Consider the following 13,589-nt stretch of genomic DNA (forward strand, 5'->3'; position numbering starts at 1 on the left):
TCTATAAATAACCATATACATTCGATCGGACACAATGGGCGGGATATTTATAAATACTAATAATCGTTCATTTGACCGGACATGGGAATGAATTAATAGTCAATGGACTCATTAAAACAGGGGTGGATTACATACAAGGACACTTGGTGTAATTGATAATAAAGTATCAAAAACTTGGATTGCACACAGTCGATAACCTGGTGTAATCATTAACAATGTATTAAAATCTTATTATAGTTTAAGTCCCCAATTAGTTGAAATATTTGACTTCTGGTATAAGGATAATTTGACGAGGACACTCGCACTTTATATTTATGACTGATGGATGATATCGCGTATTTTATACACATTTTCATTGGCGATATCGGTTACATTTTGGTCCATTTGGATACGATTTGGCGGTTATATTGATAATATTGAGTTGTTCGAAGTTTGACGAGCTAATTATTAGAAAGTGGTGTTTTATGAAGTTTATGGGGCATTTTGTTGGATTGTTATTCCTAATGGTGCACCGAGGATGGAAACGTTAAGTAATTAGCAGGTATATTGGGTTTTTAGATGATTCAAGATAAGAAAGTGTGTAAAAGTCGAAGGAACCAGAAACAGTTAATTGCCGCGGCGCGAGAAAGGCCTCCGCGGCGCGGCCGTACACGTGTTTTCAAATCAGAACTTGAGTTAAGAAGATCAAAATTTCATGTATAATGTCGCGGCGCGACCATTAACTCCGCGGCGCGGCAGATCTGTCGGTTCAGCTATTTTGGCAAGTATTTAAGCCCGAATTTAACCCTAATTATTCATAATCGTATCCTGACGAATTCCAGCCACTTTTTGACGAACTTAGGTGATTTTTGGAGATCTTCAAGGTCATTCTAAGGTATTAATCATTCCGGGAACAAGTCTCGATTCGTGTATCATTCAGATTTCAATCTTTAATTAGTTTATTCTTTTGTTATCAACAATGAATTATTCTATGTCTTTGATTGTTATTTTGATTTCAGCCATGATTGTAGGCTAAACCTTTAATGTTTGTCTAGATTGAATATTTGCAAGTGCTTGGATGATACTTTAATGTTTTATTGATTGATGCATGATTAATTATGAGTTTTGATTAAAGAACCATTCTTGTGGGTGTTAATTATTGATACTAGGTTGATTAGTGAATCTTGTTTGAACAAAGGGAACCCTGTTTCAATTTAGTGATCTAATTTCCAATTGATTTGTCTTAACCGATTGGGTGCTTACTGGACCAAGGGGGTAAACCGGGTATGGTAATTAAACAAAACAGGGGTGAATTGTGTGGAGCGAACGCGTAACCAATTGAATCTTAATCTTGTAATTAGCTAGTTACTAAGTCACAAACGAAAGATAGTTTTTGGTGAAAGGGAACCCTAAGCCAATAAGTCCTAGTTTGATGTGTTTGCTAAAAGAGAACTCTGGGTAAACCGACTCTGTAATTGCGTGCATTGATTAATAGAACTAGTGCTTAATAACAAATCATCCAACACTGCGAATAGGATATCTAGGCGAACATTCTTTTATCCATTGAATTCAAATATCTTTATTTTTCTGTCGAGTCTGCATTTCTTTTATTTAAACTTAAAAACCAAAAATATTGTCTTTTATTTTCAAAGCTATCTTGATTTGGCTAATCGTTAAATAGCCGCAAAACAAACTATCTCGTACTTTCGATTTTCATAGTTTAACTTAGTTTACTTTTATTAGTTTCAAACTTAATTCTCACGTTAATACTGTCCTTGGAACGATACTTGGAATTACCATTTTTATACTATTGCACGATCGGGTACACTGCCCGTTAGTGTGTAGTAATCTTTAAACCAGGCATATTTCCAGAGATAATTTATATACTAGATTTCACACATCAAGTTTTTGGCGCCGCTGCCGGGGAGAGTTGTGTTGAAAATTAAGTTTGAAAATTAAGTTTGTTTTTAGTTAATTTTAACTGTTTAGTTTAATTTAATTCTAATTGAGTCGGTGCGTTTAATCGGTTTGTTAGCTGTGTTCTTGCAGTTACAGGTAGTGCATGCAACATACGCGTTCTTCAGATTCTCCAATTGTTAAACCATTTGACGAGCCTGAAAGAGAGTTGTTTAAAGCTTTAAGTCAGAAGCAAAAGTTAACAGTGGATTCATCAGTTTCATCGGGTGATACTTACGTTAATTTGGGTAGTACTTCTGAGACTGTGGTGCCCGAGACACCACCTGAAATTTTTAACGAAGAAGACTCTTACGCTTCGTCTGATACTACAGAAACTGAAGAAATGGCCGAAGGAGAAGCACCCCGTCCTCAGACTATGGCTGAAAAGTTAAAGGCCACCCGAGGAGGCCAAGGCAATTCGATTACTCAACCGAATATTACTCAGCCTTTTCAAATTACAGGGCCGATCCTGAATTTGATTTCTTCTGATTGCCGATTCTATGGCAAAGATACCGAGGATGCTAACGAGCATCTTCGTAATTTTAATGATGTTTGTAACTTGTTTAAGCTACATGAGGTTGCCGACACTTCAATTAAGACAAGACTTTTCCCTTGGACTCTTAAGGGAGAAGCTAAGAGATGGTTAGATAAGCAACCTGAGGGTACAATTACATCTTGGGAGACTTTGGAAGATAAGTTTTTGTCAAAGTTTTTCCCTGCATCTCGAGCTGCTCGACTTCAAGCAGATATTTCGCAATTTAGACAAAAGAGCAGTGAGACATTGTTTGATGCTTGGGACCGTTTTGCTACTTTGTTACGCTCGTGCCCGCAACACGGGTTGAATGATTTACAGAAGGTTCAGATTTTCTACAAAGGTTGTGATATTCCTACGCGTCAGAGTATTGATCAAGCTGCAGGTGGTACGTTAATGGATAAGACTGAAGAAGAGGCGTTAGAGATCATTGAAAAGCAAGCTGCTTATTCTCATGAGTGGCATCAGGATCATGAGTCTTTCCATTCTGCTTCAGTTAAGAGAACAGAGACTACAGGTACAGGTGCTTATGATGATTTTGGGTCTATCAGTGCTAAGTTGGATTCGTTTGGTAGGAATTTGGAGAAGATGAACAAGGATATTCATGGTATGAAGGTTGGTTGTGAATACTGTGGAGGTTTGCATCTGGGCAAAGATTGTGATGCGGGTTTGACTATGAATCAGAAAGAAGAGGTCAACTATATTAGTCAGCAGAATAACAATCAGTTCCAGGGACGTGCGCAGTTTAATAGGAATTTCAATAATCCTTATAATCCGCAAGGTAATCAGGGTTCGAGGTTCCAACCGGGTTCTAGTGGAGGTTTTCAGCAGCAAGCTCCCGGTTATTTTCAGAAACCACAGGTCGAAGAGAAAAAGTCCAACCTTGAGGCTATGATCGAGAAGTTAGTGATATCTCAGACTCAACTTGTCACTACCGTTACTCAGAATAATGAAAAGAATGACCAAATGTTTCGAAATCAACAAGCAGCTATTCATAATCTTGAACAGCAGATTGGTCAACTTGCTAATAAAAGTAGCGAGAGGAAACCGGGGGAGTTACCGAGCAAGACGGATACTAACCCGAAAAACGGGCATGTTAATGCTATCACCACCCGAAGTGGTTTAGCGTATCATCCACCGAGGAAGCCCGACGAGTATGATTTGAGGGTACCGTTAGTTAATGATAGTGAGCCGGTTGTTGAAAGTGAACCGGAAACGGAAAAGGAGCCGGAACAGGTGGCTGAAAAAGTTGTTAAGGAACCGGTTACTGTTGCTGCTAAACCGGTAGTTAGAGAGTATCAACCACCGCTCCCATTCCCGAGGAAACAGCGATTGGAGAAGCTAGAGGCCGAAAAGTCCAAGTTCATGGACTTGATTAAAAAAGTTAACATAAATATGCCTTTTATTGATGTTATTGCAGGTATACCTAAGTATGCGAGGTTTCTTAAGGATTTGCTGACTAACAGGCGGAAACTGGAGAACGTGTCTTCAGTCAGGTTGAATGCCGCATGCTCAGCGGTAGTTGCAAACAAGCTTCCCGAGAAGCTTGAAGATCCTGGAAGTTTTACCATTCCTTGTTTACTTGGTAATCTAGACTGTATGAGGGCTTTGGCGGATTTGGGGGCTAGCATTAATTTAATGCCTTATTCTATTTACTTAAAGCTAGACCCCGGGGAGTTAAAACCCACGCGTATGGCTGTGCAGCTAGCCGACCGCTCTATTAAATTCCCTCGTGGAATCATAGAGAATATGCTAGTGAAGACCGGGTCGTTAGTTTTTCCGGCAGATTTTGTGGTTTTGGATATGGAAGTGGATGAAAGGATTCCACTAATTTTGGGTCGGCCATTCTTAAATACTGCTAGGTGTATGATTGATGTGTATGGCCAAAAGCTGACCCTTAGGATAGATGATTTGAGTGCAACATTCTCAATCGACCATGCTTTGAAATACCCTGGTTACACTGATGATACATGTTATTTTCTTAACACTGTGAATGTCCAGTCTGAGTTTTTGCAGGAATTCCCAGAGTTACAGGGTTCAGGAGAATGCTCATTGGTTGAGATTGATGAGGATGTGCAGGTTGAGGAGGTGGATATTTTAACCACCTTGATGGAAAACGGCTATGAGCCGACTGAAGAGGAGTTCAAAGAACTTGAACGTGATTCAAATTACCGGAGCAAGTCTTCAATTGAAGAACCTCCCGAGCTCGAATTGAAGCCACTTCCAGATCATTTGGAATACGCTTACTTGCATGAGGAATCTAAGCTTCCGGTAATTATTTCTTCTTCTCTTTCAGCAGGTCAGAAAACTGAGCTTGTAACCATGCTAAAGGCCCATAAACCGGCCATTGCATGGAAGATTCACGACATTAAGGGTATTAGTCCCTCCTATTGCACCCACAAAATCCTAATGGAGGATAACTCCAAACCTGTGGTGCAACGCCAAAGGAGGTTGAACCCGCACATGCAAGATGTCGTGAAGAAAGAAATCATTAAGCTCCTTGATGCAGGTCTGATTTACCCGATCTCTGACAGTCCGTGGATTAGCCCGGTACACTGTGTACCTAAGAAAGGTGGTATGACTGTTACCACCAATGATAAAAATGAGTTAATTTCCACGCGGACTGTCACGGGGTGGCGTGTTTGTATCGACTACCGAAAGTTGAACGACGCCACACGTAAAGACCACTTCCCGCTACCTTTCATGGATCAAATGCTAGAGAGGTTGGCGGGAAACAGTTTCTATTGCTTTCTCGATGGTTTCTCGGGCTATTTTCAAATTCCTATCTCGCCCGAGGACCAAGAGAAGACTACTTTCACGTGCCCGTATGGCACGTTTTCATATCGACGCATGCCCTTTGGCCTTTGCAATGCTCCGGCCACTTTTCAAAGGTGCATGATGGCCATATTCCATGACATGATAGAAGATTGCATGGAGGTGTTCATGGATGACTTCTAGGTCTTCGGTGACACTTTCGATTCATGCCTTCTTAATTTAGAACGGATGTTGGTCAGGTGCGAAAAATCTAATCTTGTGCTCAACTGGGAGAAGTGCCATTTCATGGTTCAAGGGGGCATAGTTCTCGGGCACAAGATTTCTAAAAACGGTATAGAGGTGGATCCCGCAAAGGTTACCGCTATTAAGAACCTTCCACCTCCTACCGATGTTAAGGGTGTTAGGAGTTTTCTCGGGCACGCCGGTTTTTACCGGCGATTCATTAAAGATTTTTCTAAGATTGCCAACCCGATGAATAAACTCCTTGAAAAGGACACCCCGTGGAAATTCTCCGACGAATGCCAAAAGGCATTCGAGCTTTTGAAGGAGAAACTCATCAATGCACCAATCATAATTGCTCCGAATTGGTCCCTTCCGTTCGAGCTTATGTGCGATGCATCTGATTTCGCTGTTGGCTCAGTTTTGGGTCAAAGGGTCGAGAAGCATTTCCGACCCATCTACTATGCAAGCAAGACCTTGCAAGGAGCGCAATTAAATTATACTACCACTGAAAAAGAGCTCCTTGCGGTGGTCTTTTCGTTTGATAAGTTCCGGTCCTACTTAGTCTTATCTAAGACTATTGTCTTTACGGACCATTCTGCTCTAAAGTACCTTTTTGCTAAACCGGATGCAAAACCCCGACTTCTTAGATGGATCTTGCTTTTGCAAGAATTTGATGTGGAGATCCGGGATAAAAAGGGTGCTGAAAACTTGGCGGCCGATCACCTTTCACGTCTTGAGAACCCCTCCCGTGAGGTTCTCGATGAGACGACCATTCATGATGATTTTCCCGGCGAATATCTCATGAAGGTAGATAAGGTTGATGAGCCGTGGTACGTGGACATTGCTAATTATCTCGTTGGGAGATTCTTGGAGAAAGGGTGGTCACACCAAAAGAGGAAGAAATTCTTCAGTGACCTTAAGTACTATTTCTGGGAGGATCCCTATCTTTTTCGTTGTTGTCCCGATGGTATTATCCGCCGGTGTGTTTCCGGTGATGAGTGTATGCGGATTTTAACCGAGTGCCATAGTGGGCCTACCGGTGGACATTTTGGACCCCAAATTACGGGGCGTAAAGTCTATGATGCCGGCTTTTATTGGCCGACAATCTTCAAAGATGCCCACCTGGTTTGTAAGTCATGTGATTCGTGCCAAAGGGCCGGTAAAGTCACCAAACGTGATGAGATGCCTCAACAAAGCATCCAAGTTTGCGAAGTATTTGACGTTTGGGGAATTGACTTTATGGGGCCATTTCCGAAATCTCAGAATTATAGTTACATACTCGTTGCCATCGACTACGTGTCTAAATGGGCTGAAGCGCAAGCTTTACCCACAAATGATGCACGAGTTGTGATTTCGTTCCTTAAGCGTTTATTCTCTCGATTTGGAACTCCTAAAGCTTTAATTAGTGATAGGGGTACTCATTTTTGTAACGCTCAAATGGAGAAGGTATTGAAGCGATATGGAGTTGTCCATAAAGTTTCTACTTCATACCATCCCCAAACGAGCGGACAAGTTGAGAATACAAATCGAGCTCTTAAAAGTATTCTTGAGAAAACTGTGGGTTCGAATCCGAAGGAGTGGGCAAATAAGCTCGATGAAGCTTTGTGGGCGTTTAGAACCGCCTTCAAAACGCCACTTGGTACCACTCCTTATCGGTTGGTTTATGGGAAAGCGTGCCATCTCCCATTGGAGATTGAGCATAAAGCTATGTGGGCACTTCAAAAGTGCAATTTAGACTTGAAGGAAGCCGGACGCCTAAGGGCGGGGCAATTGAATGAGCTTGGTGAGTTACGCCTTGATGCGTACGAGAATTCATTGATTTATAAAGAAAAGACCAAGCAATGGCATGATAGGAAGTTAAAGGGTCCGAAAGAGTTTAACGAAGGCGACCGAGTGCTTTTGTTTAACTCTAGATTGAAGCTTTTACCGGGAAAACTCAAGTCCCGGTGGACGGGACCATTTGAGGTTGTTAAGGTGTTCCCATACGGTACGGTCGAGTTGAAAAATGCGAATGGTATCACCTTTAAGGTTAACGGACATCGTGTGAAGAAGTATGTTGATGGTCCGTTAGTGATTGATGACGAGGTTCACGTTGAACCCGATCCCAACGCCACTTGAAGTTGGGGACGAGTTGCGTGAACGACTCATTAAATAAGGTTCACATTGTTGTATAGTGTGTATAATTAGGTGCGATCACGGGTTTGTTGAGTCCAAATTGCTAAATGATTGATTTTGATTGATTACTAGTTGGATTTGTGGTAGTTTTTGGTTATTGTTTTTTTTTAAAAAGGATGCTGAATTGTAAAAAAACGAAGTGGCTTTTCCCTTTGTATTGCCGCGTCGCGGCAATGGCCTTCGCGGCGCGGAGAAGTGCGTAGGTTGGAAACAGAAAGGGACTTAAAGATGATATTTAAATATGTGTAATACCGCGTCGCGGCAATTGTGGTCGCGGCGCGAGGTATCATTGGGTTGGGGATTCACGTTTCTCAAAAGAATTAACCATCAGGGGTAGTGTACTGCCGCGGCGCGGCAGTTAACATCGCGGCGCGACATTTCAGGCGCGCAGATACTGAACCCCCGGTTTTGTTTAAAGTTAAATGGGCCAACCCGAATAATTACATGACCCGTCGCGAATTTGACCCTTTTTAGGGTATATGCATCAGTTTTACACCACATATTATCACACACTTATCTCAAGAACACCTAAGGCTTTTCAAACCCTAAATTCAATTACCCAAATCACTTCTTAATTTCTTCAATTAATTGCTACATCATACCGGTTAAGGTCCGATTTTAACTAATCTCTTGCTTTTTCTTTCATTAATCTTGATTAATCTTGTTAATTTTAGGGTTCATGTTTGAAAATTTAAGGGGTTATGTTTAATTGAATCTTTTATGCTTTAATATGAATTAATTGTTGATGAATTTGATATTATTGTGTTTCTTCATGATTTATTGTGTTGATTATGCATGATATTGATTCTTGAAATTATGGTAGTGATTAAATTCGAATTTCATGATTAAATATTTGGGGATTTTGTTTGAAAGGGTGTTGATTGTTAATGATGGTATGTTTTAAGATAGTGTGGGGTAATTTGGGCGGGTTTCATGTGAGAATTTGGAATTGGTTAAGTTTGTTGAGTTTTTGTGATTAATGAGATGACTATTTGAATGTGGAGTTGTTTAATCTTGATGTAATTGGATGGTTGATATGATGAAGTTTGTTATATGGAGTTTAAAGTTAGTTGTTTAAAGAAACACATTTATGCTATAAGAGTTTTGGAATTAGTTTGAATGTGATACATGAAACACAAACATATGTTTTGGATACTTGCTATTGTTTAAATGTTTAATTGAAGTTGAAACGAGTTTGATGACAATTGATGCAAGTATGTGGAACATGTTGATTTCGCTTAACGCTAACTCTTCAATGTTTGTGTCTGGATTTGTTTTTGTTTAATTTGTGCAGAGAAGCAGAGCTAGTGCACCATCATCCTCCACGGCTCAGGCCCGTATGGAGGAAGAACGACGAACCGACCCGGAAGTGTGGTTGGAAACAGTTCAGGAAGAATTTTCTCAATACTATGCATTTATTTCGGTTCGAAACATCCAAGCTACTTGGTTCTTCAGCTGGGATGAGTTAGACAGAGCATCTGATGAGGTTAAAGAGGAAATTGCTTCCATATTGTCGTTGTCTTATTGTGGGTTCGAAATAGATGCATGGGAACGCGCTATGTCCCTAAGAGAGCATCTTTATAGGGAATTAATTGTTGAATTTTTCTCCTCGCTTAGCTTTCGTACTAGACGAAATGGGGAAGATAAAGGGTTCTTAACTTTTCGATTGGGGGGCGAGAGAAGAGCGATGAGTCGATTTGATTTAGCGCGAGCGTTGAATTTGTTTGAAGGGTGGACCGATAATCTTTTGAAACGGTATTTACAGGAGACAGAGTTTTTTGGTAATCAGGAAGGCTATCTTGAGCGTGATTTTTGGGAGGAAATATCGGGTTTGGTGCCTTTTGTGTCAAATGAATCCAAGGGCTCTGATATTCAACGAAAAGACTTACGGTTGTTTCAAAAGCTTTTATCAAGTACTTTTTGTGCCCGACGGAATGGGAATGATAAAGTTAATTCCACCGAGCTATGGATTTTGTTTAGGTATACACGAGGTGCACATGTGGATTTGTGCAATCTTATTGGCACATATTTGTCAAATCATTCACGAGAGGTTCGATCCACACGGCCAATTCTTGGTGGCCATTTTGTTACACGAATTGCAAAATGGTTCGATATTGATTTTAGTAGATGCACCAGATTGACTGATCAGCTGCAGATTATGAAACCTTTTAATCTAAGGTTTTATTTTAATGCCAATTTCGTTATGTGGAATGAGAGTCGAGATGTTGTGGTGCCGTTTGTTGAGCCACAAGCACCCGAGGTTGGGGGTGCTAATCAGGGTATGAATGAGCCGGAGCAGGTTGCTCCAAATGTGCAAGCTGGGGGTGAGCAGCAATGGGGAATTTCCCAAGAAATTTGGGATGGTTTGGTTTCATCGGTGGGTAATATACAGGTTGGTATGTCGAGTGGGTTTCGTGATTTCCGTAGTGATCAGCGGGAACATGATAACAGAATGTGGGCGAGCCAACAAAGAGTTGAGGCGAGTAATGTTAGGCAGGAGGAAAGGTTGGATGAAATAAACCATGATCAGCAGTGGATTGCCTATGGTCATGACTGGCAGCGCCACAACGATCGCCTCTATTACCACGATCCAGAGAATTATTTTGGTACCATCGCTCAGCAACCAGTCTACTATCGGAGTGAGGTTAGGCCTCGAGTTCAGGCCCCGATTTATGATGAGAGTGAGAGATTTCAGGATGCCCAGCGCAGATATGAGCAGCAGTACCCGTACGGCAGCTGGCCGTATGACGGGTTTCAGTGATGAGGGCCTGCGTGCCCGTTGATCTTGTTGTATTGGTTTAAACTATTTTCTTTTCGATTTGGTTGTACTTGATATTTTTATTTTTCGTATGATGTACTTTGAGACCTATTTGGGGCAAGGCGTTTCGGTACCGGGTGGTACCACCTTGCCCATTTATGTATTTGGTGTGTTTTTCTTTTTGTTAGGTGTGTTGGTGAAACGGTTTTTCAAGTCTGGCATTAAGTTCAGCAAAACTACTTTAATGATGGTATTGGTGTGAGAATCGGGAATGGACGATGTTCTTATGCTGGCAGTCAGTTCAGCGCCATCTGTCACTGTCATTCCACGATCTGTGGTTAAGCTCGATAAGTTTTTATTTTTCTTACCCTTTTGATTTTAATCCATTTTTGATCTCAAGTGATGGGGACATTACTTGATCTCAAGTGTGGGGTGGGGGATGTAAAATCTCTCGGGTTGGTTATTAATAGAATCATCATTATTTTGGTTTTGACATTTAAAAGACTTAACGTTTCACGGGGTTTTGGTCGTAAAAAAAAAAATTGAAAAATTAGGGGAAAATATAAAAAAAATGAAAAAATTAGTTAGTTAAAAAGAAAAAAAAAAAATATATAAAAGTAGTTAAAAATTCGACCAAAACCTTTGTTTAAGTATGGCTTGGTATTTATTTCATTATGTTTAAAGAAGCCAAAGTTGTTCCACATGTTCATTACCATTGAACATGAAATCCTACGAGTTCGGGGAACTCAATAGTAGGTCACCTGTACCAAAACGGGTGTAAACCGTGAGAGAGCGGTGATTGCATAGCGTGATTGTGACCGAATCACGTGCCAGATCAAAAACTTTTGGTTACTTGGTATAGCATACTTCCGAAACTATATCATTTTATTATTGCATCATTTAATGATGTGATACTGTGGGAAGAGGAGCCTTGAGCTTCACCAGTGCTGTCCTTTTCAGGAGCAATAGCTACGTGCTTGTGTTTGCTTAGACAACACAACCCATAGCCAAAAGCTATGGAACCCGAAGGTTTTCGGGATTTTTCAAAATCGGTGTCAATTGAAACAGATTGGCACTTCCGAGTGATTCAGATCCACTCATTAAGGAAGTAAAGTCTTCCGACCGTCCTACTTGGTACGTATACCTCTTACGCGTGCCATTTCATTATCCATCATATCACGATGAGGTACTGTTAGAGGAGAAAGTCTTGAACTTTCAAAACACGTTCATTATTTTGAATGTGAAATCCTACATGAACATTCAGTTCATACGTAGGTCACTTGTACAAAAACGGGTGTCAACCGTATGAACGGTGATTGGATCGTGTGGTCGAAGCCGGGCCACACGCTAGATCGAAAACTTTATAGGGCGGTCTTCATTGTTTCTCCTAACAAGGACAATGTATGCGCTCGACCACCTTTTATGACCATACAGGATGAATCCATTCCATCCTTAAGGGAGTCAAGTCTCCCGAACGACACACTTGCTGATTTATTTCAGAAGTTGTAGTCCAGACCAGTTGTAGGGTGACGAAAAGTCTTGAAAAGTCATTGCTAAAATCGACTGGAAATCTACCAGGCCTCAACATCAAACAGGGAAACTGGTAGTCGAAGCTTTTCTCAATGAGGGAGATTTGCTAGCTTAATGGGAAGCGCACCATGATACACAAAATGTCAGTGATTGATCAGATTCCCAGTGGATAACCTCCGGAAAGGTAAGATATCAGCTTTTAAGCCTGATGAACTTCAATCTTTATGGTTGACTTAACGGATTAGACGGTTACCTCATAACCATCGATGATATCCGGACGTAATGTGTATCCTCCTAAGCACATTATTTTCTACCGACATCTCGCGATGTTAGGTACTGTGGGAGGCTTGGCTTGACCAATTGCGGGGTAGCCCGTACGTTCTCTTGGCACATGTGTTCGATTGCTTATTCTTTGGTGCTAGGTTCCCACTTGATTCCCGATGCTATTGAAGACTTATGATTCGAGGTTCTCTGATTCATCATTATGGTACGTTATCGAGATTACTTTTGGTTAGTATAATGATTCATATTGATTGTTGTTTGAGAAGTTACTTTGGGGGAATGCAAGTGGGAACCATGGTTGTTATTTTTGCCAAATCGTGCCCACGCTAGATGCTTGTTTGGTTTCTTTTTCATTGGTTCTACAATCAATGAAAAACTCTAGTTTTCGAGATTACGTTATTATATTGTAGAAGATAATTTTCGAGTTCTATTGCTTGAGGGCAAGCAAAACTCTAGTGTGGGGTGGTTTGATATCGCGTATTTTATACACATTTTCATTGGCGATATCGGTTACATTTTGGTCCATTTGGATACGATTTGGCGGTTATATTGATAATATTGAGTTGTTCGAAGTTTGACGAGCTAATTATTAGAAAGTGGTGTTTTATGAAGTTTATGGGGCATTTTGTTGGATTGTTATTCCTAATGGTGCACCGAGGATGGAAACGTTAAGTAATTAGCAGGTATATTGGGTTTTTAGATGATTCAAGATAAGAAAGTGTGTAAAAGTCGAAGGAACCAGAAACAGTTAATTGCCGCGGCGCGAGAAAGGCCTCCGCGGCGCGGCCGTACACGTGTTTTCAAATCAGAACTTGAGTTAAGAAGATCAAAATTTCATGTATAATGTCGCGGCGCGACCATTAACTCCGCGGCGCGGCAGATCTGTCGGTTCAGCTATTTTGGCAAGTATTTAAGCCCGAATTTAACCCTAATTATTCATAATCGTATCCTGACGAATTCCAGCCACTTTTTGACGAACTTAGGTGATTTTTGGAGATCTTCAAGGTCATTCTAAGGTATTAATCATTCCGGGAACAAGTCTCGATTCGTGTATCATTCAGATTTCAATCTTTAATTAGTTTATTCTTTTGTTATCAACAATGAATTATTCTATGTCTTTGATTGTTATTTTGATTTCAGCCATGATTGTAGGCTAAACCTTTAATGTTTGTCTAGATTGAATATTTGCAAGTGCTTGGATGATACTTTAATGTTTTATTGATTGATGCATGATTAATTATGAGTTTTGATTAAAGAACCATTCTTGTGGGTGTTAATTATTGATACTAGGTTGATTAGTGAATCTTGTTTGAACAAAGGGAACCCTGTTTCAATTTAGTGATCTAATTTCCAATTGATTTGTCTTAACCGATTGGGTGC

Source organism: Rutidosis leptorrhynchoides, chromosome 6 (assembly GCF_046630445.1).
Source record: "Rutidosis leptorrhynchoides isolate AG116_Rl617_1_P2 chromosome 6, CSIRO_AGI_Rlap_v1, whole genome shotgun sequence".
Taxonomy (NCBI): domain Eukaryota; kingdom Viridiplantae; phylum Streptophyta; class Magnoliopsida; order Asterales; family Asteraceae; genus Rutidosis; species Rutidosis leptorrhynchoides.